The sequence below is a fragment of the Microtus pennsylvanicus genome, chromosome 2 (genome assembly GCF_037038515.1).
Source record: "Microtus pennsylvanicus isolate mMicPen1 chromosome 2, mMicPen1.hap1, whole genome shotgun sequence".
NCBI lineage: Eukaryota > Metazoa > Chordata > Mammalia > Rodentia > Cricetidae > Microtus > Microtus pennsylvanicus.
In genome coordinates this window covers 126210114-126234078 of record NC_134580.1, presented here as the reverse complement: position 1 = coordinate 126234078, position 23965 = coordinate 126210114, and the positions used below count along the sequence as shown (strand labels likewise).

Below are 23965 nucleotides of genomic sequence, written 5' to 3'. Positions count from 1 at the left end.
CTTTCCTCTTTCTTCCTCAGCTGCCATCACGCTTCTAACGTCGAATTCCTCCAGCTGCACGTTATTAAAACCTCAGTTGTCAGTATACTTGATTGCTAATCGACTCATCTGAGCATCAAGGCTAGGCAGTTCCTGACTCTGAACCCTCTGTTACATCTTTCACCCTCTTCTCAACTCCTCAACCTCAAGCCTCATGAGTCTTTCATGTTTTACTCAGCCTGTGCTTTTTTTTAATCAGACTGCCATGTGAACACTGTTCCCTTGCCATATCTCTTGCTTTGTTTCTGGTTGGTGAGGCTTCTGCTTTGTTTAAGCACAATTCCTGGTCCTATAGTAAGTCATGGGTGGACTAGCTTCCATTTAGGGAAAGAGTCTATGGTGTCTACTGTTCTTCATCCCAGCTTCCACTGCCAGTCTTCTGCCTAGACAACATACATTCGGATGATGATGGAACCCAACCTGTTCCTCTTTTACCTGGCTGAGGTTGGCTAGTCCTAGGTCTTGGGGATATTATGATGCTAATGGCGCCTCCATGCCTCATTTAACCCCCATCATGCCAGCCCTCTGAGCATGACTGGCTGACATGAGCACTGGGACAAAGTTTTGATGCAGAATTCTGCCTTCCTCCATCACACTGTCTATTCGCTCACCTGTACAGAAGCATCAGACATTTTCTAAGCACTGAATAGAAAAGCAAGACAGGTAGCAATCCTTGTCTTCATGGAGACTACCACACAGTCACTGCACCTGAAACCCCAGAGTCATCCTGAGTCACAATGGCCTGACCCATCTCCAGCCATAGAAAATACTGTTTCAGTCCACATCATCTGGACAAGAACATCTATTTATTACCTGTAACCTGATCTCTTCTCCCCCTGCCTTCAAAACTTCCACGCTCATTCTTTCCTTACATGCCTACTTTAGAAAGGCCAACCATCCCATCTTCCTACTGCACAGAGCCTGCCAAACCATCCCCATATTCATAGACTGAAGTACAAACCTATTTGAGACCCAGGAGACAATCTAACCTCTAGTGGATGCTCTGAGATCATCTCTAACGACTGTTCCTGCTTGGTTATTCTCTAAGTGTGTGTCCAGCCAGTACAACCACATTTCTGCTCAATTTTCACCTGCACCACATGCTATCTGGATTTCCATTTGGATTTCACGGTCTGTGCATCTCTACTCTGATGCTCTGTGTATGTCTTTGCAAGGTGAGATCACTCTTGTCTTCAGGATCTTTGCTGCAGGATTATTTTCTTGAACACACTGTTGTTCACAGCTTGTGCATATGCTGCTCCACAAACCTCCAACAAGCAGCCGTGTGAACTTTCTTCTGAGTAGTCACACAACCTCAAACTCTCTCCTCACACAAATAACACCATCACATTGAGACTCTGGTTGAGTCACAACTTTTGAATACCATGCACCCGGAGTAAAACTTGGCATATCAAATCGCTCATCTATTGGTTGGAGGAGAAAGCTAAGCCTCTGAGAAAAGATCCCACCTATGCTTTTCAGAATACGCATGTACCTGGCTGGGAGGAGACTCTCATCTGCGTGGTGGTTGCCTGCTGACACCTGCTCTTTAACTCTGCTTGTGGTGTTATGAGCATGAATGTGAAACTCGAGCTTTCACTGTTATATGACCTTGTTTGGCGCAGACCGCTGCCAAGACAGAGCCCTAGTTAGTCATGCCCTGTCAATGAAAGTCCGTGCTCCTAAATGATCATAGTCCAGTCAATGCATCCCTGTTTGTGACATCCCTGTGGAAGAATCCTCTGAAAAACCTCTCCTGAATGAAATGAGGATATGATCACTCCAAGGTATGGATGAGGAGAAAGTTTTTGGTGTAGACATGAGGTTGAGTACAGCCAGAGGCATCTGGAAGAATCCAGAGCAGGAAGAGAAGGAACTAGACTAAACATGGCCATCAGACTGAACTGGGCTGGCTGTGAGGCTTGGGGGGAGGTAAGTGAAAAAGGAAGATAAAAGAGATGAAGCAAAAGAGACAGAGAGAGGGGGAACCAAGAGAGGAAAGGGCAAAGAGAACCAAGTGACTGCATGGCAGAAATGGCAGGGTCGTATAGGAATCAGAAACTGGAGAAGAGAAACAAAGCCCATGGGCTAGAGAGGTTTATGGTAAGGGGAGGGGGTAAGAAGAGTCAAGAGCACTTGGGGTGTTGGGGGCAGTGCTAATAGGCGCCACAGTTGGACTTTCGTCCTAAGATTCTTTGGGCCCTGACATCTAGCAATGCATTTTTATTCATTTATTTCTATTCATTCTTTGTGTCTTTCATATTATGCCTCCTGATCCCACCCATCTCTTTTTCCACTGCTCTCTAGTATTGCCCTGGCTAGCTTCCTGCTTGCAGTGATGAGCAAGGGGTAGGGCCAGTTCTCAGGGGTTTAAGTCCTCAGGGTCAGTTCTCCCATACCTACACCTTCGGGCCAGCTCTACTGTGTTGTTCAGGTGAGGTGTAGGGGCCACTCTCCCAAGTAGCAATGTATTTTCGTGAACTATTTTCAAAGGATATCTAATATCAGAGGGAAATCCACTTAAATAAATCAACTTAAAACAAGAAAAAAGCTTTACAACTTTATAGTGTGTGTATAGGTGAGGGGGAGGTAGATAGATTGTGTGATAATTGAGATTCATGTCCTTATGACCATGTAAATAAGTTTGTTTAATCTTTAGCAAGATTCAGAGTCAATTTACAAGTGTGTGCTAATTGCCAGGACAAAAACTGGTCCAGATTCATTGAGGTTTATTGGCATAATTCTACCAAAGCAATTGGTTTTGACAGTGGCAAAGAAAGCTTTCCACAGCAACGTCCAAAGGCTTCCTTGCATTTTTGAGCATGCCACAGCGCTTTGATAGACTCATACTTGCAAAGTGCCTCTCCAGCCCCAGGCCCGGTAGGCTTTCTCTGCATCTTTTATTAATGGGTTAGCAGAGCAGAGTTATGGTAATTAATGTCTTAATCCCACATAGACACACCCCCTACACTGCAGCCACCTCCTGGATTCCTGCCATTCTGCAAATATGTTGATTCTCATGGACCTGACTTTTAGGCAGGAGAATCAGACATGCCTGGATGTGACCGAATGGAAGAGCGAGTACAGGAAGACTGTAAGTGGTCTGAGTCGCCAGGTGCTAAGGAGGTGGGTGAGATCCTGCTGGGGGAACTTGTAACTAGAAGGACTTGTGTTGAATGATTACACATGTTTAGTCATGGGCAATAAAGAATATGCAAAGACCAGCACAGCCCAACTCTAGGAAAACTGGTGATTTTATCCATTGTTTCCTCAGCAAAAGTTTGTGTGTGCAGACATTGGCTTTCTACATTGGAAGTGGGAATCTTTAACAGACTGGCCTAATCGTGGGGCACAATAGTAGTGTCACAAAGGTGTGAGCACTCAGAATAATTATACCCTCACCTCCCCATTCACACACACACACACACACACACACACACGAATGCTCACGCACACACACACACACTCATGCGCTTCTGGCAGGGCTCTTTCCAGCCTTCACTGTGTGGATACAGTCTGAACATTCACCCCCAAAACTACGAAACCGCTAAATGAAGGATATTTCTGTGTAAAGCTGGCCTACCTCAGGCTTCATCATAGCCCAATAAGCAGACTAACATGCCTTGCAAGGGCTCCACCAGGCTTTGTTGTTTTATTTTTCCTTTGGAATTTGAGGATTTGCCCATGACAGGTTGAAAATGCACCACCAGTGTCTTGTCTGGAGCTGAAGCTCAGTGGAACCCACACTCTAGGACCCGCCCATCCTGCTCCTCTCCAGCCTAGGGTATTCTCACCCCTCAGTAGCTCCCCCAACCTCGGGTCTGGCACACATTTTCTTTGTTCAGTGATGTTCCTTGGTGAAGTCTCAACCCTTCGAGAAAACCATAAGGCCTTCCTGGGACTTGCAAAAAAGGGTCTCCCTTTCTGAGGAAGTGCAGGTGGCAGAGGTTCTCCCTGGGTCCCTGTGGGTGCTGAAGCAAAACATGCCTGACCCATGCTAAGATACTTAGGGTTACTCGAGGAATAGTGAAGTCAATGAAGCCGGAACCAGAATCCACTTTCTAGGCAGGAAACAGTCAAAACACAGGAGGGCGCAGCTAGTACTCCCAACCACAGCTCTAGTATGGAAGAGACTCCAGCGTCCCCTGCTTATCACAGGAAGCAGTAAACTATGACCATCCCACCTTGGTTCAACAGGCGGAAGTCTATTCTCAGCTCCTGTCAGGTTGTGAAAGCCATGATCAGTGACAGACAGACATCAGTGTTGGTGGGAAGGTAAGGCTGCCTGGGAAGTGCCTGTGTCCATATGGCATAATAAGTGTTTGGCTCTCCCAAGTCTGTATAGGTGTGAATACAGCATCAACACAGGATCTGAAGGACCCTGGCTGAATGATTTCCGTACCTCCAGTGTGGAAATTCAATGGTGAAGGTCTTGCTCACAGCCAACATTTCCCCAAGGACTGAATTACTGAATTGACTTATGAATACAGATGTTTCTTTCTAGCCATATGCCATCACTCCCTAGGTGATACACCGGAACACTTAGTAGGTGGGTTAAAAGAGCAGCTACTGAGTTTTCTGATCCAGCTACTGGAGCGATGCTGGGCTCCTGGGTTCTTGGCTTCTCTCCTGTGGTCACTCCTCTAGCTACCCAGGACTCTGTGGTGCCTGACTGGCACACAGTGATGTCATTAATGTGCCCGACAGTGAGAATGGTCAGCTAGACCATATTCAGTAAGATGTGTTGATCAAAGACAGCCATGGAACCCAGGCTAGGTCACGCGGAGAGCAGACTAGTACTCTTAATGGAAAACATTGCCAGTGTAGAGTAGGGAGCTTAGTCACAGATCCTTCCTCAGAAACAATCACCCACCATCACCAGAAGCAAGAGCCTCTAGAGAAGGAATAAGACGTTATCCCGTGCACATGTGTGGGTGGGTGTTGCAGATTTACACTCATTTATTTACCTGATTCGACTGTATGCTAAAGAACGTACTGCATATCTTTGCAAGTATTCCCTCCCTTTCTTTGAGAACATGGGACTCATTACAGTTCAGAAATAGAGAAGCCAAAGCAAAGAGATTAATGAACTCAGGTGAGCTGTGGGGCTGGGAAGAGAGAGACCTGGCTTTGAAGCCCCAGTCCCTCACAGGCCTCCTTACAACAAACTGCCCCCAAATCAGATGTGTGGCAGTAGAGAGGTCGCACGCTACATGCATTCCCCTTCTCCAGGTGTAAACGAAATGGATGCTAGTGCTTCTTTTTACTGTAGGGTTACATAAGATGACCTCAAGTGTGTGGTCCTCTTGACTCCTAATCCAGATAATGTAGTTTCTTTACAGCAAGTAAAAACAGATGTGGACCACAACAAGCTGTTGTCAGCATCTTCAGCTGAAACCGTGTCTACCTCCCTTGGCAATACATCCCCAATACACCTACCTACCCTCCGGTCCCCTCTCCTCACCTCAGCCCGTCACGACCTGGCTGTGTTAGAAACACAGGCTATCAAGCCCAATCCTGACGGGTTAATCTGTAACCTGCAGGTCTGCGGAGCCCAGGTGGCTGGCACAGGCACCAGTTTGAAGATGCCGCCTCCTGAATGCTGCAGCAGTCAACACTGATGCTGATGGGTTGCCCAGGACTGCTCCAACTTCACCTACAGTAGTTGAATATTCTCTCGTGTCATCTCTTTCCCGTTGCTATAACCGAATGCCTGAGGTTGATACTTCACACATACACACAGAAATGTCTAATCAGCTCACAGTTTGGAGAGCTGAGAGCAGGGCACTGGAATGGCTCAGCTCTGGCGGGGGAGCTGACAAGATAGCAGAAGTGCCTGTAAGAGGAAGCCATCACATAATGAGCAAGAGGCCCCGAGGGACCGGGGTTACTCCTTATAAAAACCCATTCTTTTAGGAACTAACTCATTTTTGTGAGACCCAAGTCACCTGCAAGGCCAGCATTAATCTGTTTCTGAAGAATAGCATCCCTGGGGGCTTACAAGCTCCCCATTAGATCCCCAAAGTTCCATCAGCTCAACCACCATACCCGGATGAAGCTGCCAACTCAGAAAGCTGTGAGCGAGACACTTAAAGCGTTTCCAAACTGTTACAGAAGGTGAGCCAGTTTTAAAAAATTTCAAGTGAGTCTAACAGTCAGCAAAATATGAGAGCCACTCTGGATCTGGGTGCTCTCGAGGTGTGGTCCAGGAGCTGGTCACAGTGAAATTCAGCCAACGTGCTCACCAGTTGCATTGTACAGTTGAAAGTACAGAGAACTTCCACCCTAGATCTGTCTTCCTGATGCTCTGACCAAGCCTGTCACTAATAGGTTCCTCTCTGAGTTTACAAACACATTCATCTTTGCCTGAAAACCATGCCCCAGGCTGTGCCCTGGGGGCGTGGCATTGGCTGGATGCAGCACTCACTGAAGGATGCCAATCCGTCACCTTTCCCACCTTCCTCGGGAGGCTAGGAACGTTAAATCCTCATGCTTATTCCATACTTCCTTATAACCAATGGTGGCCATGGATCTAGCTAAGGAGTCTCCTGGGAGGTTCTGTCCACCTTCTGTATTTTCTTTGACTTCATACATGCTATCTGGGGTAGAAGCAGCCGCATAGCAGCCATGATGGGAAGGCTGTGAAATCATAGAGATTCAGTCCTGATTTCACTGGGCACTGAGTCAGCACCTTCTGCCTCCAGGCTCACATCTGGGGTGGGAGGGGGCTCGATTCTTCAGCTCCTGAACAGGAGGATGACTACACACGGCTTCTGTAATTTCTTGCTCTTCTACTTCTGACCTGTGCCATATCTGCATGTTTCAAATTTTCATGCTTTAAGGGAGACTTTACAGTGTAGGAAGGAAAGAGAAAAAGGAATAAAACCACAATAACAACAAAAGCCCAGAGAAGGTAGATCACAATTGGCATTGACACCGATTCTTGTGTAAGTCTGGAGAAGTCCCCAGAACAATGATGACCCGACATTTCCAATCTTTCCTCCATCTTTCTAATCTACCATTTCACTAAAGGAATTTGGAAGTGATGAAATTGAAGAATTCCAAGCCCTAAAACTCCCTTTCACAAGAGTAATGTTTCCCTACAGCACGTAAAATTGGTGCCATTCATCTCTGTCCCAGTTTCTGACTTATGACCTTAAGAGAAGCTTCACACTCTAGGTGAAGCTTTTAAGAATAGTCGGACACACTATTTTTACTGACATTGGAGAACAATTAAGACTAAGAAAAATTAGTATAATTTTTTAAAAAATAAACCTTAATAAATCCTCTGATGAGAAAGGCTCCTCTTTTCATTTTCATGTAACATAAAGGCTTATGGTGTACACAAGCATTTTCCCGCTTAGGATTTGTGTCCACTCATATTTCTGAGGGTGAACAGTATTTCTTGTCTCACATTTATGCCATCTGTGGCCCTGGCACTTCTTGCCTGGAGAGGTATGGGTCTCTGCTCCCTCCCCTCAATTCTACTTAGGTGGGTCAGGTTAGCAGGAGGAGGGTGCCAGCAGGGATATTTGGAACTCCTGAGATTTATTAAGAGACGTTTGTGTAACCTTGATAGAAAACTTGAGCTAGAGCTGTGAACTGTCACTAAGAAGCATACAACCTGAAGGCTGCCACACTGTGCTGTGGGGTAGAATGGTGTAGTCTAATGTAGAGTCCACATGGGGACCCTCCGGTAACAGTTTGGGGAAGGATCCCAGCTTTCCAAGTCTCACCTCTTCCAGGTCCGGATGCCTGTAGATAGTGCTTCCATCTGGTTCTAGAAGATGCAGCTGACCCTCCAAGGTATCCATGCACTAAGTCTGGGACAATCTGAATGCAGCAGTAGGCAAAGCCCAGGGGAGGTGAGTCTGTCTGACTTCACCTGCTGTTCCTCAAGTTGTCCCCTAAACCCGAGTCACATCATCAGTGCAAATTAGATTCTAAAGTCACCTCAAAATCTGACACTTCACAAGACCCGGCCTCTCTAACCTTTGACTCGGCCCCATTCCCTTCGCCTAGAAATCGGAACTCTCTCCTCTGTCCAGAGCATTTATGTTTAGGTCGTGGCTGATTCTTGCCACAGCATTCTACTTACTGATCTGGCCAGAGGCCTGGGTCCACCTTTCTCATCACACTCCTGACAGCACAGGGTAGCCTACCCCCTGGGCATGGCTACATGGTCATGGGGTGTTCTACAGTCTTCTCAGCTGTGTTTCTGAGCCTAACACCACACTTAGCTTATGCTGGCCGAGCAACCCAGGCTCTAGAAGAGCTTCCACTGTTGTGGTAATTGAGCCAAACCTGCTACCACAGAAAAGAGAAGGCACACACCCACTCCGAGCAGAGGAACACCCTCAGACTGCAGTCTTGGGGAACCCAGGACAGCTCTCTCAGGAGGGAAGACGGTGGAAGTACGTGGCCGGGTGAAGTACATGATGTATGTAGACTCCAGGCACAGAGCAGGGGCAGACAGCATGACTGAAACAGGGCTCTTGTTCTCTGATGCAAGTGTTCATTTCTACTAATTGTATGTTTTCAGCTCTTGCTTTCAGTTCTTTATGTAGAATATAGAATACGAATTTAGTTCACCAATGGTTTTCATACTCACCAATGCTAAGGTATTCTGCTATAGGCTAGACATAGCCAGGCTTCTTTTTACATACCTTTATTAATGCTTCTTATATTCATTCAGAGACTGTTGAAATAGGAGTTATACTCCCCAGAATCCGTGAATTACATGATTACACAGTCTGCCCACTTGCACCTTATTCAAATTCCTGATCCACAGATCCCAAAGCACTACGTTTGGAGATCAGTTTGTTAAGCACCAACAGCAAAACAAAACAAACAAACAAAAAACAACTAGAAAAGTCTATTCATGGTTTCCTAGTACCTAGGATTATATGATTTCTAACGTAGTTTTTATTTTTATTTTGGTAAAACCTAAATCACATAAATTTTACCATCTGAATACTTCATATGAACTGCTACGGTGTTCTGTTCACTCAGAATGTGTTGTGAGGTCGTGAGGGGGAGATGTAAACACTTTGCACACAAGTAGCCTATTTGCTCCATGCTTTCCCCAGGCCCCCACATTGCCGTCCCTAGCACTGGGCTCCCAGGAATATATCTTAGCGTGTTTTATCTGCCCTAGGTTTTCTCATGATAGATCGAATGTAACTGCAAAGCCTTTAAAGGGTCCAGTTTACCTCTTCTTGGGTCTAGACTGGCTTAGAGCCTTGCTACTGAGCAGAAGAGCAGGATCGAATTAACATAGTATGAACTGGAGACTGTTATGTGAGGCTGGCTCCCTCCTGTTCACACATCATCATCTTTAACACAAGGAAATCAATTACTTCAAAGCTACTGTGTTGGGTGCAAGCTCAAAGATGAGATGTGTCCATGACCCAGTTCTAGGGGGCGCAAACAGGCACACTCCAATCCCAGATATCTGGGAAGCCACAAAGGGTGACAAACTGTCTCTGTGGACCCTAGTTCAAATCCTAACCCAATGAACCATGAGAATGGAGTTGGGGCAAGTTAGTTACATAGCAGTAGATAATATCCACATCCTATAAACTATTTGCCAATAACTAAGATTCTAAAAGTTCAAATGTAGTTATCATTGTTTGTTGCTATGGTAAAAAGTGTACTGCCATCAAATTTCCCCTCTTAGCCACTTTGTACTTTACAGTGCAATAGCATTAAGTGAACCGTGTTAGCTTCTAACAGATCTCTGAAACCTTCTCATTTTGTTTCTGAAACCCCATAACCAATAAACAATAACCCACTATCTCCTCTCTTCCTAGCAACCACCACCCTCCTTCCAGCTTCCATAAGATTGACTACTGGTATGTATCTTTTGTGATTGGTTCATTTTACTTAAGTACCCAAGTAGTTCATCCAGGTTATAACATATGTCAGAACTTCCTTCTTCTTATAGCCTGAATAATATTCCATCATATACATATACACACGTATTCACTCATCTGTTGATGGCTTCCATGTTTTAGTTGTTGCCAATAATATGGCTATGAAATATCAAGACTTTGCTTTCAATTATCTTGGATGTATAGCCTGAAGTAGGATTGTTGGATCACAAGGTAATGCTGTTTAATCTTCCTTGGTACCTCCATTTTTTTTCCCACAGTGACTGTCCAATTCTCTAATCTGACAACAGGTGTGGATCCACTTTCTCCACCTCCTTCTTAAAACTTGCCTGGATGCAAGGTCAGTGAATGTGATCTTGCCACTTGGTTTTATTATCTGGTAGAACAATTCTTCACGCAAAGACATGCTTAGCATTGCAGCCTCATTATTTTTTCATGAATTTGTGACTCACACCATCAAGCTTAAAAGGCAGCGAACACTGACATTCTGATTAAACGGCCTCTGCCCTATCACTCACCATGAAGGGTTCCTGCTCTCTTACTCCATGAGGAAATCTACATAGTCTGCACTCTATGGATCTCAGACACATCTTGCTGAAGTCAATTCTCGATATCTCATCTTTGGTGGTTCTGCTAGTGCCACAGCAGAGTTCAGGTAGGCCAGATACCAGAGACACCCAGAAGTGAAAATGCTGAACTTGAGAGGAGGCCACCATCAGGATAAGGGGATAACTAAGTTGAGCTCTGAATGAAGTTAGTGAGAAGAAGCTAAATGCAGCCGGACATGGAGGAGGGCATATGGCATGTATGCACACATACACTGATGCACGTATGTGCAAGTGCGTGACAGGGTAGGAGGAACCCCATGTTCTGGAATTAGGGGGAAGTGGTGATGAGATTGGGGGGCTACTGTTTCAACAGCTTCATATTCTCTTTAAATGGTCTGTCCCGTGTGTCTAGAATGGGGATGCCTGATAAGAGAAAGGGAAGGCTGGTAAGGGGCCAGAGGCAGATGTGCATTCTGGTCAGCTTATTTCTGGACAATCCTCACAGCCAGGTGGCAGGTAGAAGGAGCTGCAGAAAGGCTGTGACAGGGTGGTCAGAAATGGGTCCAGATGTGTCCAATGAGAAGGAGTGGCTAGACAGGTAGCAGCGGCAGCTAAGCCTAGAAAAGAGAAGAAATGAAACCTCTGGGAGTGGGTACCCCAGAGGAGGTAGGAAGTGGGAGGAGGGCTGGAGGATGGTAGGGAACCTGCAGAGAATGTGGCCACTGAGGAACATCACATGTAGTGAGCTGAAGGCCGAGCCTTGAGTACTGTCTTAGAATAGAGAAATCAGCTGGGACCCAGCTGTATCTGCGAGTGATCTCTGACTTACAATGGCTCTGCTTAGGATTTCCCGACTCTACAGTGATGCAGACTGGTAAGTATTCAGCAATGAATACATTCTGGATTTTGAATTCATTTCTTATCCAGTCTGGTGCTCTTGTGTCTGGGTCTTATTCACCTTGCTGTCCAGGGCAGAGAGACACAGCCACAGAGAGCCATGCAGTGCCAAGGGAAAACAACAGAGAATACAGCCTGTGTGCTGCTAAGCCATTTAGATGCTCGGCAGGTTGGGTGCTGTGGTGGTGTGAATCAAAATATACCTTGCAGGCTCAGGTATCTGAACACTGGATCCCCATTTGGTGGTGCTGTTTGGGGGGTTTTTGGTAGGGCAGCCTTGCTGGAGGAAGTACGTCACCGGGGGTAGGCTTTGAGATTATATAGCCTTCTCCTGTTTCCAGTTCCCTTTCTCAGCTCCAGGCTTGCAACTGAAGATGTGAGTTCTCAGCATCCTACATCTGCCATCATGGCCACCACTTTCCATTGTGCCTTCCCACCACAACGGATTCTTCCCTCTGGAGCCATAACCCAAGTGAACTCATCCTCTGGTAAGCTGCTTCTGGTCCTAGTGTTTGATCATGGCAACAGGAAAATAACACTCAGGTGTGTTCAGGGCAGTTTAAACTTACCATATTTCATCATGGGATTGGTCTCTCTGGGCAGAATCCCACTGTAAGCTGAGGAAGATCTAAAATCCACAGCCAACAGTGATGCCATTGGCCAGCTTGGTTAGGAGTGCCAGTTATGGTCTGGGTGTGAAACAACACCACAGGATTATCTGTTTAACCTTGGCCCTCAACTAGGGACCAACTTTAGAATGTTATGGAAAAGGTAGGTCACAGCAACGTGACACTCCTCCTTATCATGGGCTGAGAATGAATGGAGCCAAAGCCTAAGGACTGAAAACTCTGAGATGGTAAGCCTAAATAAATCCTCACTTGTATTGTTTTTGCCAGTCATTTGATCACAGTGTTGCAAAATAGCTCACCCTGCAACGCTTTGTAACAAGCAGGAAGGGCAGGAATGGGACAGATGCAGAGGGAGGAACACATGCATCACCAGTGGGGTCTGAAGATCCTCTTCTGGACTAAGCCAGACCCTATAGAGACAGAAGTACTTTGATATGGCCCTTCTGAGACAGTTGGGATCATGCCTGATTTCCCCCCACAGATGTACTGGCCTAAAGACTATTAGACAAAGTCCAACACAATAAAATGTATTTCTGAAATGCATAAGGCTCTGAAACCAGTTCCAGGAAAACCAGCGTTTTCTGGGCAGTATCGGCAGAGGAAAAAAAGATTCCACCATCAGGGAAAAGATTAATGTTGAGAGCAAGGGAAGAACAAGCGTAGACCCGCTGTTCTATTTAGCTTAGGTTGTTGTTCTTCTGGGACCTGTGGCATTGGAGGCAGTAGGCACCTCCCCTATTTAGCTTAGGTTGTTGTTCTTCTGGGATCTGTGGCATTGGAGGCAGTAAGCACCTCCCCTCTGGCTGCCTGGATGTGCTGCAGGTGATTTCGGCTCTCCGGGACTCCTAAATCCTGAGTCATGCTTAATCTATGTCCTGTGTCTCACTTGCTGACTTGCTGTAAGCATTGCATCCCATGGAAGCCATCTAAACTGCACGGATAAACAACTTAAGTATGACTTGGTCCACTTGGGATCTACCATGTGATAGAATAGTCTCCATCTCTTTGCCTCTCTCAGAGGATGTACAACAATTCTAGCAGGTACTGTAGGTTCCAGCAGTATCCGGAGGCCTGAGCAGCCAAGCATAGCAGGGTGAAATAACATGACCTTTAGAGACAGGCCCGAAGCAGGGATGCTCTGGAGATGTGCCTCTGCAGCAGTACCCCACTCTGCAGCATAAGGCTGGACAGCAGGTTGGCACCCTCCGGCTCTCCTGGTCATGCCAAATGGCCAAGTGTAAAACAGGGGCATCTCCAGAGTGTGCCGAGAGAACCAAATGGAGCCACAGGCACACTCCACATCTCCCCTTCCCTTTTTCCACTCTGCCATTTCCTTCCTTGGTGCTGCCATCTGGCTATGGAGAAACATCACTAGCAATAAGGACCGAAGAGTGGAAGCTGCTGTCAGTTTTCCCGTGCCAACACTCATAACACTATGCAAATAAACCACACAAGCGTTGGTCTGGCCCCTCCATTAGAACCCCTGTATTTTCTAAATCCATTAGCTCACCCAGTCTTCAGAGACAGCCATCCATTCCTGAAGTGAGGAGCTGAACAGAAAGACCAGTATTTCCACTCCAGCCTGAATATAAATTCCAGGGTCAGAAAGTTTAGAAAATGGCGTCAGAAACCCTTGGAATCTGGAAGGTCCGCAGCCAGGCAGAAGTGACAGTGACTGAGACCCATCAGTGAGTCAGCACTCAGCTCTCCGTTAGTTCCTTCAGGATTCCACTCTCCTCACAGGCTCAGTTTCCATGGAGGTGCTAATGTTCCCAGGGCCCTAGCTCTATGTCATCTGGATACATAATTGCCAGGACAAAGTGGGACTGAGAAAGGAGACACTTGTTATGTATTCTATCAAGGCTCACCATGTCCTTGCCACAGCACCATTCACCTGCCCATCTTCTCCACACTACACTTATTTCCATTCTACTCCCTTGACATTGTCACTCCCCAAGCCCCTTCATACACATTCATGAACAGACAGCTGCCTCAACTCTCACTTAGCAGACAGACATATCTCAGAAGAAGGACAGTGTCTAAAGAGGTGGAATTGATTTCACTCTGGGGCAACAGAGAATCCCAGGAACATAAGACCTTTGCTTAAAGTGTCTGTCAGTGCTAAAGCTGCCCTTTCAATGTCCAAAGGTAAGAGAAAATCCCAAGACTATGAGGCCCAGGGCTGGAGACAGAACTTCCTAGCAGGGCGGTGCTGTGCCAATGCCCTTGGGGTAGATGGAAGGATCTACATAGTGCATTTGGGTATCCTAGGCAGCAGAGGGGTCCTGATGGCTAAGAAGAGGTATATAGCACCAGTTAAGGCATAGGATGATGACTTTTAACCTGTTCTTCACTCCTGGGTCCTGATGCTGGCAGAGTGGACATGCCAGATATTGAAATACTATGAGCCCACCTGTCAGGCAGTCTTTCTATTCAACCCTGGGAGAGATGAGCCTTAAATTGGTTGCTGCTTGCTATTCCTAGTCAGACAAGCCTCTGCCGGTCACTGCAATAGCTAGAAGACAAGACATGGAGGGGCAGGGGTGTCCTGGACCAGCTTATAGCTTATATCAAATATTCCAGCTATCTATGTGTTTTATTCCTTTGGGTCTCAGTGTACTTGGGTAAGGCTATAGGGTCTGAATTGGTGGCTGGTGCAGAGTTCTGTTGGGTATAGAGCCAGGGAACAAGGTCAGTGGATTGCAAAGGAGCCTCCCAGTGCAGGAAGCAAAAGTGGTCAACTAATAAGATGGGAAGCAAGCATCAAAATTCCAACTTCCCCAAATGCAATCTTGAGGCCACAGAAAACCTGGACACTTAAAAACACTCCTACTCTAATAAAGAAGGGAGTGCTGGAGGCTGGGTCATGGCCAAGCACAGATGGAGAGAGGTCACGGTGCTCCAGTCATGTCTGCACCAACATTTCCTATGTCCCTGGCCATGTAGACAGGTGATGCTCATCAAATAGGGCAGTTGTTGAAATGTGGGATGGAGACACACTCTGTGACCCAGGCTCCTGAAGTGTGCCGCTCTCAGAAAGGTGCCTGGAAAATCAGCAACAAGAAAGGGAACTGCAGAGCTCTACGTGTTCTGAGTCAACAAATAGGTTTTCTCCCCATGGATCGCTAACTGCAGTCCTGTAAAACACATCTGGGACTCTTTTTCACAGCCAAGACACCAGTCAGTAGGATCAGTCAGATTAGCAATGGTGCCAATGAGCACTACACACCAGGACCTGAACAAGGGGCTCAAAGAAGGTGACTAGGGATTCAGGATATGGCAGTTCTGAGCCCCTTGATCAGCTGTACTGCAGACCACATAACCCTTGCTGTCAGAGAAGCCACATCTGCGCGCGCGCGCACACACACACACACACACACACACACACACACACACACACACTGCCACCTTCCTACATACACACACTTGTACACACACCGGCGGTGTCAGGGTACAAATGAAAGCGAGAGAGTAAGGAAATAGTAAAACCGATTATTTCCCTGTATTTACATTTTAAATAAAATTCTATTTCTGTCAGGGAATTTGAGAATTTTTTTATGTCAAAGCACTGAAATAACTGGACTAAGGCCCCGGGAGCTGAGTAGGGGGTAGTTGGCACATCAGTCAGCCAGTTCCTGCATCTGTAGAGGAGATGGAAGGGATGGGAGGTGGGTGGGAGACAGCAGAAAAGTGAAAAGTTGGAACCCATACAGGCATATCAAGGCTGGGGTCCAGCCCGCAGATCCTCTTTGCTTGCAGTGACTTGAATTGAGGGAGCTGTTCTGGGTTATGCAGAGCAGATAAACAGTTCTGAAGTCTATCTAGAGATGTCTGAACTGCAAGCTCCGGACAGACCCTGCTGTAATCTCTCTCTCAGATGCTACACATAGCTTGCTCTCCTGTGAAGTCTCACCTCTTCTCCTCTTCTCACCACCCTAAGGCCCTGCAGCAGTATCCCATGGTATGTTCAGCTGGTAGAAATAGGGTCTCTTATGAGGAAAACATATGGAAGACAGGCTGAAACTGAGATTTTTGGAGGTGAAGGTGGGTGTAGAAGTGCTTGGATCTTACTAGATGCATTTTTAGACTCCATTTTAAGTGTGGGGCTGGTGCCAGTCTCTCATAGGATGAGTTGGGGATCCTAGAAATCTACTTAAACTCACTCTTGAGCTTGCCTCACCATGGATATGCACTGGTCGCAATTCTATCCCAGAGTGGTTCTTGGGACATAAACCCACTTGTTTCAAACCTGCTCCAGCTCAGAGCCATCATTACCAGGTGAGGACCAAGCCCATAAGAATTCATTTAAATGCATATTATACCCACCATGGAAGAATAGGCTTATATAACATCCACTGTTTTAATTTCCTAAGGGAGAAGGCTGAATCCCAAATGTGTTGGAGGTGAGAACACAGCGTTCTGCTTTCTGAAGTGTGTTTAAAGTTGAGGCAGTGGAATGCGACCGTAGTGGTTCTTAGTGTCTGAAACACGTTTGCAGTTTTAGATTTAAATACTTTTGGACCAAGAAAAAAAGGAAGGAAGGAACAGATAGACACACATCTGAATGGTAGCCCAGTCTATCAAATGATAGATTCAAGTGAGATATCACAACTGTTCAAAATATGAATTTCCACATAAGCCCTTTTGAAAGATGGATCTTAGGCTAAATCTAAGTTTCCTCTCTCTGAGTTACAACCTCAAAGTGTTCTATAATGCAACTTAAACCCAGCTAGGAACTAAGAGCCAACAAAAATATTCACATTAAACATATTTGGAGGGTCTGGAGAGATGGCTCAGCAGTTAGGACGTAGGTTCAATTCCCAGCACCCACATGGCAGTTCACAACTATCTGTAACTCCAGTTCCAGGGGATCTGACATATTCACACCAATGCAGCTAAAATACTTAAAAAAAAAAAAAGAGCCAATAAAGGCATTTAAACACCCACAGGCACACACAGAAATCACAGACACGCACACACTTGAAATTCAGTAGCAAAATGTTTGTCTCTGCAGTAATACTAACTGGATTCTAAATGTTGGTTTATGTACATGAAGTTCCAAAGTTGTCTCTGTGTTTTCTGAAACAATGTTTGCTTGTTTTGTGGTACTGAAAATTGAACCTAGGGCCTTTTGCACTCTAGACAAGCAGTCTGCCATCGAGCTATATCCCTAGTTCATCTTTAGTTTTTCTTTTCATTTGCAATGGGTTCTTGATAAGTTAAGGTGTCTAGGCTGGCCATAAACATTTTATGTAGCCTAGGTAGGCCTTGAACTTATAATCCCCCGTCTCAGCCTCCTGGGTAGGTGGGATTATAAGAGTATACAGATCCAGCTTAGATCCAGCTTTTATTTTATCTTCCGTGTGTGTGTGTGTGTGTGTGTGTGTGTGTGTGTGTGTGTGTGTGTGTAGGGGGTGGGAGTAGAGGGAGGGAGAGAGGGGGAGAGAGGAGGAGGAGGAGGAGGAGGAGAGACAGAGAGAGATATGGAGGGAGGGAGAGGGTAGAGATTCTCCATTTATGGTTATTTGGTTCTAACTGAACTTCCAATCCCAATGCTCACTCATTGTTTTTCTCGACTGTCTTATTTTACTTTATTTTGGGTAACAGATTTAATAGATTCTTTGTCACATGGAGACTTACAATGGTTTAGACTATGTCACGCGCACAACCTAAATCATTGTGATAGTCTAAATCATCATGTGTCCCACACGGTGGCTGGCTTTTGTTGGTAATCTGACATGATGGTTTAGGCAATGAATTGTAAGCAATGAGTTGGGAAAGTTCTGTAATGTGATAGGAATCCACTTTTCGCTAAGTTAGCTGTATTCAACACTACTGTTCACGTGGCTGTCTCCGTGGTCCCTGAAAATCTTTAGTACACAGGACTGTTGACCGTTTCACACACATTCCTGTGGGACAGCTGGGCTGCCTTCAGGAAGTGGACACACTCCTGATGACCGGTAGTTATAAGATACAGATACAGGAAAGGCATTCCCACTCTGTTTTCTCATCTAGTCAGTTACTGAAAACATGCCCAAAAGAAACAGTCAGTTAAGACTTGTGGTGTGGTTTGAATAAGAATGGCCCCCACAGGTTCCTATATTCGAATGCTTAGGGAATTGGCAGTGGGGTTGTTTGCAAGCATTAGTAGGTGTTGTCTTGTTGGAGAAAGTACGGCACTGCGGGTGCCTTTGAGGTTTCAGAAGCCAGAATCAGATCCAGTTTCTCATTGCTCCTTCCTGCTGCCTGTAGATACGGATGTAGAACACTCAGCTCCTCCAGCACCATGTCTGTCTGAATGCAACCCTACTTCCTGCCTTGCTGATAATGGACTAAACCTCTGAAACTGTGAGAAAGCTCAATAAAATGCTTTCCTTATTAAGAATTACTGCGGTCGTGGTGACTACAATAGAACAGCAACTAAAATCAGACCGAAGGGCGTCCTTTACCTAGAGCTTCCTTTCTTTAGCAAACAGTGGTGACTTTTTAAATGTTTTGTTTTTAAAATCCTGAGAAGCATGTGATGGAAAAGCAACAGAATCTCAGGAAAGTTAAGAGATTTCTCTAACCCATTCAAAGCTCAGTGGGAAAGCTCAGACTTTGGAACACCGACCTTTCCACTGCTTCTGAAAGTTCTGCAGGGACAGAGAGACAGCCAGGGGACAGAAGACTCACTCTTCCCTTTGCCTCCAGAACACCAGTGTTTGTAAGAAACGATGGCCAGGGAACTGGGTCGCAGAGTGCTGCTCGATTGCTCACAGCCTCCAATTAAAACAGGTTTGCAAACTCTCAGCAATAATTTGAAACACGTAAGAGTCTTGCACCGAGAATGTTAAAAATTTACATCTAAAACTACCTGCTGCTCTTCATTATTACAGTTCTGGTGGCCTGGGTAAGAGACTGAGTAGCCTGCCTTCAATGTTTTGAATATTTTCACCTTTTGGACACTGTGCCTCAATGTCCCCAGTGCAGTGAAACGAGCTCACAAGCTATGACCCTCAGAACATCTCACACGAGCGTATGTCTGTAAAACAGCCCCATGCAGCATTCCAGTGTCCCCGGCTCCTACCAGCTGATAGTGACAAATGGACCCCTCGGCCTCCCGTCTCATAGTGTGTCTAACATCTGCCATTGTTCAAACCACAGGTTGCAATACTGTGCCAGTGCCTGCCATCCCTGGGGATCTGCGTTCTCCAATGGGCAGGGGAAACTTGGAAGGGACAATGTGAGAAAGGGGCCTGCACTGGCATAAGGCAAACATATCAAGGTTTTATCTGGGAGGACGTGGTGAATGCGCTCACCGACATGACAGTTGTCCACTTAACAAAAGGTTAACCAAGGATCCCTTTCTACAGCGCTCTTCATGAAGGCATTCCGAAGTCTACCCAGCTCCCAGAACTCCACTGACATTCTCAGAGATGACTCTTATCCCAAAGAAAATACAGAGGTGTACAGCAGGGGTCTGCAGGGGAAGACATTCCTCCTGCAACGCCCCCCCCCCCCCCGCCTTCTCTGGTGTGTGTGGCACCTCTCTACAGTATGAAAATCACACTGGGTACCAAATCCCAGGCAGGACGCCTCTTCTGAGAGCCTAGTAAGCATGACAGGAAGGCCCATCCAAGGCTTCCCAATGCACCCCTCGAGCATGCAGCCTTCCCAGTGAGCCCTGCAACAGCAACAGCAGAGACAGTGTCTCAGAGAAAACTTACATAAGCAAATGTCTTCTGGCAAACAAGACTCACTGGAGGAGGCTAATATGAAGGACAAGTTGCAGCCCTCACATGTATGTCACTGTTAAATGTGGAAAAAATTGTATATTTAGGAACTGAGTAAAGTTTTTACCAATTTTTCTCCCAATTATTTTGTTGTTTTTGCAGCAACTGGTCAACTAAAATATCACTCATGCCCCCAGATAGATAGGTATAGAAAAATTTAAAAGTCCCCTTTCCTTAGTAACTGGATTTGTCTTCCCTGTTGCAATGTCCTTTCCCTGTTTGTCCAGAAAGAATAGCAGGCTGTCTTTCCACCCCCCCCCCCCGCCTCTATTAAGAATGGGGAGAGGAATGTCTTCCCTCATATTTGAACGTCATCTGTGCTCTAAGTGAGATCGCTAGTAACAGTCATATTTTGGAGCTAAAATGTAACCCAACCATGCTTAGCATTTGTGGTGAGACCCTGGGATTCAATCCAGCACAGAAACCAAACACATAACAGTTATTTCTGATGGTCAGGCCAACCTGCAATGAACTGCCATCAGCCACAGAGATAGGACTATGTGCAGACAGATGAAGTCAGCTAAGAATGCCTTTTTTTTCCTTAAGGTTAAAACCAAAATGATAATTCCATATGTAAACCTATCACCTTGCTAGGTCATTCAAAAAGTAAGTTGAAAAGGCAATATAATTTATTATTTTCGACCCATAAATTTGCTTTGTTGGTTACTGTATATATATTCATAATTGTATAAACTTGCAGGACGCAAAGTGATGCTATGATCTAGCTGTGTGATGTGGAATAACTGCACCAAGCTAATTAGCATATCCCTCCCCCAAACAGCCATCTTTTGGGGCATGGCTTTTGAAGCCTTTATTCAAACAAGGCCTCCAGTACTCTGAGAAACAAGGAAAGGGCAGGGGCATCTTTCTACGTTTCTATACCACTGGAAATTTCTGCAATAGAAAAGTTTGAGATGCTTCCTCACTCCCTCTGCCCCCATGGCGCAGTCCTCTCCCTTACTGAAAAGGGCCAACTAATTTATGAGTCCTCTTTGCACAGGCAGGCAGTGGGGGCAGGGTGAGAAAGAAGGGCACCTGATCACTGACAGAGCCAAGCTCACCCTAGCAAGGGGCCAAAGTGTTTGAAGGCGCGAGGCAAGGAAGCAAAAAAGAGAGGTGCTTTCTTACACATCCACAGGCCCCACACCTGTGGTCTCCAACTTCAAAAGGCCTGTCAAAGGGATATGCAGCTCCTCTGAAAATTCCTCTCAGTTTCTTACTCCCATCCTCCAAACTGACACCAGACTGTTGACGCTACTTTGGAGACCCCATTTTTCCTCTTTGAAACCATTTCTCTGCACGCACCCCCGAGGCTCCAGCAATGACACCTTGGCAAAGAAAAGTTGGCTGGCCCTGAGGTTTGGTTGGAGGCTGTCACCGGGCTCAAGCTGCAGGTCTGCGCAGCTCGCTGCCTCTGGCTTAGGGTTCTGACCAAACTCGCTGGGCTGTAGGAGAGGGCCTCACAGACGCATGTCCACTGCTTGATTCTAAACAGAAAAAAAGAACCCCTCGGTATTGCCCCAACCGACGTCCATTCCCCCAACAAATTCGCCGGGACCACCGTTTGCTGCACCAAAAACCTGGTGAGGCTCTGATAGGCGCAGGCAGCCCAGTTCTTACCCGCAGCGCAGAGGCGCCACCACCACAGCTAACACCGCAGGAGCCAGGAGCGTGGTGCGCACTTTAAGTCGGAGGTGCCCCGTGCCTGAGCTTCTGCTGCCAGAAGACCCCACAGAAAATGAGGACTCCTAGAAGACCCCTTTCTTTTTTCCTTTAATAAAGCCAAGCGCCCCTCCGCTGCCTCCACAAAACTCAGTTGAAAGGCTCCCACACCGAGGGAAGGGTCCTCAGAACAGGCAAATGCCCAAAGCCCTTTCTTAAGGAAAGTGTCCAACTCCATGGGTGGCCCACTCTTTCTCCATTATACAGAGAGAAGAGCGCGAATGAAGAGTAGAAATCTCGCCTGGGGACAACCAAATTAGTATCTGAACCCCGTTAGCGCATCTGCTTGCCCCCACCTAGGCGCCAGGACTGGCGGCTCCAAGGCTGCAGACTGTCGCGCTTGCCAGGGCCCGGACAGCTCATAAAACCCGGTCTCTTCCAGGTCGGACGTAAGGGGCTCTAGAAGTCCTGTCCTCCGTCCAAATAGCTTCTTGTGCCCCCTACTTCATCTAGGTCCTTCTGAATTCTACCTTCCCTTTCCTTTGGCCCTTTCCTTCTCTGTCCCATGTGGACTTCAGTGCCAGCTCCTCGGGTGCCTCGCTCACCAGCCCCTGTTGGACTCAGCTAGGTCGCTCCAGGGAATGATCGGAATCATCTAGGCTGGTGTTCTCGTATCCCGGCCTGGCCCGGAGCAGCCTGGCTCCGTCGCACTCAGTTCACAGACTCACTAGCTCTAACCGACGTCGCACAGCAGCCCCTTCACGCCGCCTGGGTACCCAAGGTGGCGAGGAGCCAAGGTGCAGCCAGGCTGATAGTACTGGTTCCTGTCCTCTGCATCTTCCCGGCCAGGCGCCATCTCCCCTCTCACGGGGCGACACTGTGTCTCCCCGGTCCGGCTATCGCGACCCAACGGGACTTACCGCGGTCGGCACACCGCCGCCTGGTCTGCGAGCTGCGAGGCGTCCGCCCGCCTGAGCCAGGGCATCCTCCCGAGCCCGCCGCCCGCTCGCCGTCGCCGCCGCCCACTCCCGCAGCCCCCGGTCTTCCCGCGCCGCTCCGGCTCTCAGGACTTACCTCCGGGACAAGGTGACCCGGCTGGTGCGCCCAGGCGGCCGCCCGCGCGTCTCGGGAGCCTGCGAGCGTGCGGGGCGCGGTGCGGTGCGGAGCCCGCCTCTGCTCCTGGGCTCGTGGCTCTCCGCCTCTGCCCTCCCCTGCGCGCTGCTTCCCCCGCCGCTCCCCTCCCTGGATCGCAGCCAGCGCCTCGGGCTGCCCCGCGCACAAGGTTCCCGAGCGCCAGGCGCGGGGCAGCGGCGCCGCCCTAGCCGAGCTGGGTCCTCTTGGCCCCTGGGAGCAGAAAGGGCTTGGTCTGAGCAGGGGGTGACCCGGAGTGCGCCGCTCCGCTCTATTGGGTTCACCGAGCCTGGCGACTTGCGTGAGGGAAGAGGCAACCGGGGCCCCCCGGGGAGGAAGAGGAGGGAGAGAGGGAGCAGCAGGGCGCGAAGGTGGCCGCCAACTTTGCCCCAGGCCAGCCGTGCCCTCGTCAGTGATAGCGGCTGGCGGGTGGCCCGGGGCGGGTGTCTGGAAACGTTGGGGCGACAGAAGCTGGGAGGGGGGAAAGGGAACTGCCACTGGGGACTAGGAGAACAGGAATTAGCCTCGGACTATGGAAACGATGGCTTCCCTTGGTCCTAAAAGGCTTCCCCAGGCTCCAGGTCGCCTTGAGGTTCAGAAGAACCCACTCTGTAGGTCCAGAGAAAGCCCAAGTCCTGACCAGCAGGACCAGGAATAAAGACAGAGGCGGGCGGTCACGACGTCGGTAACCTGAGACTCAGCCTGCAGCTCGGACCTAGACTAGTGTAGATGCACTGCGGGTGGCCTCATAGTAGTTGCCACTAGAAAAAAAAAAACTGGGGTGGCGGCGCTTCAGGGCTGGGGGTGGGGCAGAGTGGTGGTTTGGAGTAGGTCGAAGGGAGCCATAGCAGAGCCGCCTAGGAAGACAATCTACATTTCAAACGTTGAGGAATCAAGCGAGAGGGTGTGTTTTCATTATAGATTTAACAGGGAAGAAACTAGAAAATGTGCCAATAACAGGATCAAAAGTTGTTTTGTCTGTGCGACCCCCTATCAACAACTGTGGAAGACTCTGTACTTCAGCTCAACCAAACCCAGGCTTTTGTCCTGGGGGAGTCGTCACTGCTTATCCCCTAGTTCTATAACTAGTTGTATAGCTTTCTTAAGAGAGTCCGTCCCCTGCTTGAAAAAGTGGGGTTTCCATCTCCGGATTTGGAAGTGGCTCTGGTCCTTCCGGAGAGCCCTCTGCAGCACTTGGCTTCCATGGACCCTCGGCAGTTCATAGAGGATAATCTTATTAAAGTGACATAGGAAGAAGGCTGAGCTGATTAATAGACCCAGGTGTGTTCCCAGCAGCTCCTCGCTTGGGTTCACCTGAAGGTCTTTACATCTAAATATCACACCCATTCCCAACTCTGCAGCAGCTAGGTGCCTAGCTTTCTTCCTCTGGT

At 47.6% G+C, this 23965-nt stretch overlaps 1 protein-coding gene across 2 annotated transcripts in view; it reads right to left on the bottom strand.

Annotated features, from left to right (window-relative positions):
- The window catches only part of Syndig1 (synapse differentiation inducing 1), a 148210-nt gene extending 125569 nt beyond the window's left edge, over positions 1–22641 (bottom strand). Inside the window, exon 1 of one of the 2 annotated variants that reach the window (XM_075962407.1) lies at positions 22518–22641. The gene's annotated coding sequence lies outside the window, so the exon portion shown is untranslated. Of the gene's footprint in view, positions 1–22363; positions 22485–22517 lie in introns of those variants that run through there. The other variant, XM_075962408.1, reaches the window with a different exon arrangement.
- Positions 22642–23965: the final 1324 nt, after the last annotated feature.